This window comes from Perca fluviatilis, chromosome 8, assembly GCF_010015445.1.
Source record: "Perca fluviatilis chromosome 8, GENO_Pfluv_1.0, whole genome shotgun sequence".
Classification (NCBI taxonomy): domain Eukaryota; kingdom Metazoa; phylum Chordata; class Actinopteri; order Perciformes; family Percidae; genus Perca; species Perca fluviatilis.
Genome location: NC_053119.1, coordinates 22,899,777 through 22,906,882, shown reverse-complemented (window position 1 = coordinate 22,906,882; position 7,106 = coordinate 22,899,777). Strand labels below are relative to the sequence as shown.

Sequence of the window (7,106 nt, the reverse complement as noted above, 5' to 3'; positions counted from 1 at the left end):
TTCAAGGTCTGCAAATGATGTATTTGTTGTCTACAAACTTCTGGCTCTCCTCTCCTGAGAGGTGGACGGTGATGGTGACGGCAGTCTTTACTAGAGTATCCCTTCTAAACTCAACCCCTGGGCCTGGCTGGTCCTAAATCTGCCCTTCCCCAATGGGACTGCAGTCATCGCTGGTCTCTCTCTCTCTCTCTCTCTCTCTCTCTCTCTCTCTCTCTCTTTTTTTTTTTTTTTTTTTTTTTTTTTTTTTTTTTTTTTTTTTTTTTTTCTCTCTCTCTGCCCAGTGCATTCCTGACATTCCTATATACTGACTGGTCTGCACTGGGTCCTGCATCTGCTGCTTCGAGATGTCCTGTTTGTGTGTGAGTACAACAACACACTTCTATGTACATAAACCTAGGGACAACCATATTACAGGAATGATGATACAGCCAGTTCTGTAGAACAAAACTGTTCCTTGAATGTGTGCGGCTGTATTTTTTTTGTTACAATGTGTATACAATTTAAATTACAATCTGTTGAACCTCTCATCAAATTTAAGTTCTAATTCTGTCTTGTTTTTATATGTCTGTGTGAATGTCTCTTTGTGACCGGAGCCTTGTCAAAGAAAAATGTCTGTAACCCTTGTGTAACAGACAATAAAGTATTATCTTACTCTTAAGACTTCGATAGTGTACGCATGTGTACATTTGTGCCTTTATGTCTAACTGTATACAAACCGCCATCCTCTCTGAAGACACATCTGCCAACCATACGTTCTCCCTCAACAACACACTGTGTCTTCTCTGGAAAACAAAGGTCACATTTAGGCTGCAGGAATGTCTTGGCTGGGTGTTATTTCCCCAGCGATAGTGCCTGGATGCAGCCTACTGAGCTCTGAAAAGACCTCTATCAAGCCTTCAAACCAGCAGCGAGTCAAGTACTACAACAGTATAGAGCCAGTGATGCAACAGCCCTGCTGGTCCAGCATTAAGACTTAAGTCACTACCTGGAATAACTCAGAAACTGGATCATTTATAAATGGATAACTAGCATCAAAGTCAAGTTCTCTCAGTTTTCACGTACTGAATGTTTTTACCCCCCAAAATCAATGTATTATAAGCATGATGACTCTGTAATTATAATGGTGGAACATGAAACATACATAATAAGCGAGGGAAATGCTTTACCTCATGATAGGAAATGTGGAAACATGACACAAGCAGTAAAAGTCAAAGAGGCAGATGCACCTCAAATTTCAGCCATCTGTGTACAATTATATACTCTTTCATTTAGGACATGTTTGGTTATTTTTCAGTAGTTAAAGCAGAACCCTCAAACATTAATCCAACTCTTAACCAATGTTTCCATGTGATAAATATCAGGAAACTCTTCTTCAATGTATGCTATGGTAATGTATTCTTTTCAAATTAGCGGAATGTACACAATGTAAGTATTTTTCAATTCATGCAGATTTCACAAAAGACTCTCAAACTAAAAATATAAAGCAGGAAAAAAAACAGACCCACTTTATTTTAGAGGTCTATTTTCCTAATCATTTCTTTAAAGTTTCCTGTAAAGAAGCATCTAATTTGGTACTAACTATACATGTAAAATAGAGACAGTGTTCAGTTGGTACCCTTCCAATTAATTAATTAATTTAAATAAATTGCGTGGCTATTGTGTGCACAGTAGGTTAGATGAACATACAGTACAACAATGTGCAATTTATCTAGGCAAACAATTCAGCATATATATATATATATATATATATATATATATATATATATATATATATATATATATACATACACATATATATATGTAGATATATATATATATATAATATATATATATATATATATATATATATATATATGTAGAGAGAGAGAGAGAGATAGTCCTGCAATCATCAGCATAGTAAACCGTGGTGCTGTTGTCTGAGCACAATATGAGGTTTGTGTTTGATTTCTGACAAAGTATAGTATTTCTAGAAGAGGAGTAAATTTAACAGATGTGCTGTTATATTAACACAACCTCCCGAGAGTGTCTTTGCAATTATAGAGATTTTTGCAGAGGTAGTTTGCGCGAGGCTCGACATATTTTAATTGCATAGACAGATCAACAGATGTCTGACCCGTTTGGAGCCTTCTACCTTTCACCTTGCTAATCCGAGATGTCAAGATAAAGTAACAGTGACAGCTCTGTTACATGGCTGTCACTGCTCACCATGTCCTATTGGTTACACTGTGAGATACAGAGAAGAGAGGTACAGACAGAAAGAGAGTGACTGAGATGGAGGGAGCAGAGAGCAGAGATTCCAGGATTTCATTATCAGCAGGGGGGTTTCCTCGAAAAACACTCGAGAGAGAGCATCAAATCCCTTGAGAGGCTGAAAGTCAGCATCATGGATTAAATGGTAGGAGGTTCAGGTTCCTCCTATGACAAGGCTCATGTGTCCCCCACCAGTGTAACACAAACCACTTCTATGCTAGTAAAATATAAGATTTGCTGGAAAGCACGTGTATAAATTGATGCACAAGACTTTTTTTTAAATAACAAACATTTCCATTTGATGGAACAGTGCAGCAATAAGAACCATGGTTTAAATAGCAAGCTAATGCACTTGTCAGTTTATAAGGTACACAAAGCTAAAACTAATAGTTTACTCATGAAGGTTATAATGGTCAGTTTTTAGTAAACCTTTTTATAGACAGGTGTTGATTCAATTTTATGATCAATGAACATCGTAACCTTCTTCTGTTTCTATCACTGTCATCCATATAGCCATCCATTAGCTCAACATAATGCAGACGTGTACTTCTTTAAGCAGAGAACTGAGGCATGGTTACAAAGGAAAAGCACTTGAAAACACACGCCGCAGAGGCTTCTTCAAAAAGCTCAACAGGTCAAGGTCACTGGTCAATCTCTCACTTTACTGCCAAAGTTTGTACCCGGGTGAAGACTTGCTGTTGCTTTCCCCTGACCTTTACATCACATTCTTAATGAGAATGACTTCAGACCAAAAACATATTTGCATCGCCTGACAAAATCCGACAATGGGTTGACATGTTGCACAAGTGAAGCTTAGTGGGAGCATGATTCATTGTGTGGGTATTATTTGATGTGCACTGACAGAAAAAAATATGACACTACTGAGGAAAACACTGTTGACCTTATCTGCTACACTAACTACACTTATTTACAATTTTCTCCATAGACATCATAAAATAAAACAATTACAATTGCAAAAGCTGCACATAAATGAATATGGCTATATGGCAGTAAATAAAGAGGGAAGATAATCATATGTCAAGTGCCACTTTCATCTAGTGAGAGCTGTCAGCACATTGGTTTCCACTGCACTGCAAGTTTGGGACTGTTTTTCCATTATTGCAGCATGAGGCCTTCGGTCAGACCACAGGGCACGTCTCTCGCTGAGAGCCACACAAGGCAGGAAATGTTTTCCCTGGCAGATGCATGTCGAATTACCGCTGGAGCACATAACCGCCACAATATCCGTGACACCGTCCCTAATAAGCGAGCTAATAGGTCTGTTGAGCAACGGGCGCGAGGGCCAGCGCTATGCACAGCATTACGGGAAGAAAATGTGATGAATGTAAGCGGAATATGGGCTTAAAACATTCCATTCAATTGAGGAATTTACAATGGATAGAAGCACACATTCCCTCTGTTTCGCTGCTCGGAGACTCAATATTATATTGTTTAGCAAAGAATGGCATTCATTCCTTAGAGGGGAATTCAACCTAAAATTCTGAGTATGTCGCTCCCATACACATAGCCACACAGACAGTTATTTTGTGAGAAGTTTGTTTGGTCTATGTATCCATATTTAACCCATGCAAGAAGACTAAATAACATTTCTAAAACCATCAAGCCATCGCTTCACCATTTCATGTATGCGTTTAAAGATATTCTCAGCTGATATTTGATTTGGCTACCTGATTTAGGACCACCCATCAGCGCTTTAACAACATTAACAACACTAAAGACCTTCAAATTGGCTTTGCATTGATTGTGGTTGCTTGAATTACTTGAGTTGTTGGCCACTTGTGACCTCAGGGATGGTGATAAAAGGGGAGAGGACAGGGGAGCCGCAGGGGCTGCGAGGGAAGGGCTGGTCGGGCAGTTTAGGGCCAATGGGGGCGCAGTGGGCCACGCACGGGCTCAGTATTGCCTCATTTCTCAAGTCATAAATCTGGATATGCCGCAAGGCTGTTAGGTTGAACTCAGAGCAGCTGGAGGTTAACTGAAAGGCAGACGGACCAACAGACAAAATGACAAGATGGGAAGAGGTTGAGGACAAAGGACAAAGAGAAACAGGGAGGTAAAGGAGGTACGCACACCCTCTACCTCTCTCACTATGAAACACTTACACATACACAGACACACCGGGGACAGGTGTGAGCGTTCTGCTGCGCCCCGAGGCCATGCAAGACACCACTGCCCACCTTGGTGTTTATTTGTACACCCGTCCTCCTCCCCAGCCAGGCCCTCAAAGGGTAAACGACTATTCTGGTTTATGGTTACAGCCGAGCTGCCTTGAACCCACGGGCTCCTGAACGCACATGCCATTCCTGGCGGGCCAACGCGCTCCCTGGCGCGCATCACCTGCCCCTGACCCCCACAGGGAGGAAGAGGCACCTCAGTGCTCGCCTTGCCAAAAACCCCACCATCACCACCTTTACCCATCCAGCCCCCCATCCCCGTGACACAGAATGAGCCACCTGCCCCTCTCTACTCTGCCCCCCTCCAACTATTATTTCAGGCTTTATAAGGGTTTAAGTGTTGATCAGAGGATGGCCATGACCTCAATAGGTGGCTAAGCTAGGCTAGGCAAAGCCAACAGTTAAAGGAGCTGTCTGGCACAGTGACAAAACAAGGTGATGACAGAGGCTGTCTGATAGCACCACTACCTCCGTCCGCCCGTTTTCCACCGAGCAGATCTACTATCAAACAGTCAGGCAGGACACACTATGGCCAAGCCATCTGTTACTAAACATCTTTCAACAAGATGTCTTAGAGGAATGACACCTCACCTTCCCAACACCTGTTTGGCAATGACATTACCCAGAGATTCAATAAGGAAATACCTGCAGTAAAGTTATGTTGCTGCTCCAAACCTCAAATCATTATTTTAGGATTCTATGAAAGGCAAATGAAATCTCAGGAGGGACGCCTAAAAGGAATTAATGATCTGTGGCCAAATAGCATGAACAGTGGGATATCAAGCTATAGTTTGTGTGTTGTTGCCTCAAGTAATCCATCAGATATTCCGCTTGGATTTTCCACACTACATTAACATTGCAGCCATTTAATCACAAGCACTGCTCTCTGGGTAAGAAGTGAGAATTATCCCCGTTCATCTGAACCTGTTTGGGGTGAGTGATTTGGAGCAAATTTTGGTTACAGGAACACTGTAAAGCACTCTCCACTGTCACCGCCAGAAATACAATGGGACAATGGTCTAGCCCAAATAACTCACTGTGTTAATGAGGCTGACAAATCTTAATTTAATGCTTTACTTTTTATTGTTTTGTGATTGTTATGGATCTTGAAGGATTGGATAGAAATGCAGCTTTGCTTTTTAAGGTGAAGAAATCTTTCTGAATGTGTCAGAGTATTGTCGCTCTCAGCTAAATATCATGGATTCTAATATAAGACTAACAAACTGAAGTCTGCATGAAAGGCGCACTCTATGTATGTGTGTGTAGAAGAATGAGTGATTAGATGGTGTGCGCCTGTTTCTGACAAATCATGCCATCATAATGTACACTATGGGACCAAATGGAGCTGACAGCTGCAGGAAACAGGAGTTATGTGGAACATGAACACACAGGAGTTGTGGTGAACGGGTCAGTGTGTGGGAGAGAGTATGTGAAACAAATTGTCTGACCATATGAAGCGCAGTTTATAGTAGGAAGTGTGTGGAAGCAAATAGTTGTCTCTGTGTGCCCCAGAACAGTGCAGATATGTTGCACTGTGGGTTAATATGCAGTAGCGTTTTTTATGAGAAGAGGTTCACAGCCTGTTACTTCCTTTTCACTAAAGTCTATCTAAAAGAAATATTTATCGTTATTTCTTCATGCTGAACAAGCTGTTTGAAGAGAAAATTTGTCAATTCTTTGTAGCCAATGATGACACTATGAGTTCAATATTTCTCTAATGTATATCTTACAGCAAAGCAAGTACACATTATGAGATTATGAGGTAAATACCAGAGGTATTCAAAATCTGAAATGAAAAACAAAGCCCTCCTACCTAACAAGCTTGCTTACGATCACTTAGGAAACTTGTTGGTTTCGCTTAGTCAGTCACAGGACAATAAGTTCCCAGTTTATTAAAAAAACTGATTTGTACTGTTGAATGCCATCCCATTATTATTTGTGGAATTAATTATTTATGTATTATTATTATTATTATTTATGGAATTAATTTTGCCTCCTTGACCGGATCCTCTGATCACGAGTGCAATGAATTCACCACAAGATTTTGCAATTTAAAAATTACGGTGTGTCCATGTCGTTAGAGCATGTTAAAAAACAATGACTTTAACTAATCTACTGCAAGATCTCATCATTCAAGATACTGCCTCAGTTTTGCAAGTCCCAAAAAAGTTTAAAGTTTTAGCTATGATGTCCTGAGTCAAGTCCCAAGTCAAGACCAACACCTCCCAAGTAAAGTCTAAGTCCTAAAATGTATTTTGAGTCCTAAACAAGTCATTATGCGCCCCTCACCAAATTGAATGTCATTTTAAAACTTATCAGAGTTAGTGTAGTAAATAAATGCCTTTTATGCTTTAGAACATTTAAAAACAAAAAGCCCCCGGTATGTTACACTTGTAAGACAATTACAATCATTTGTTAATTCTTAGCTGAATGTTTAGCATGTTGCCGTCCCATTCAGGTATTGTGTTTCTCATGCCATTCAAAAATGTAAAGGTACACGATAGTATGACGATAGAGGTGGGCGTACCGTACATCTTGCCCTCATCAGAGAGGATGATCTTCCGGCGGCCACAGGGTGGGTAGATGGCCAGGGCCTCCTGGAAGCTCTGCTCGATGTCGGGGCTCCACACACCCTCTGCATCATTCTCCAGGGGTTTGTCA

General features: G+C 40.7%; 1 protein-coding gene across 1 annotated transcript in view; it reads right to left on the bottom strand.

Moving 5' to 3' along the window:
- LOC120563525 (transcriptional enhancer factor TEF-3-like) overlaps positions 1-7,106 on the bottom strand; it is a 28,713-nt gene extending 21,607 nt beyond the window's left edge. The window contains exon 1 of the mRNA XM_039807732.1: positions 6,978-7,106. The gene's annotated coding sequence lies outside the window, so the exon portion shown is untranslated. The remainder of the gene's footprint in view (positions 1-6,977) is intronic.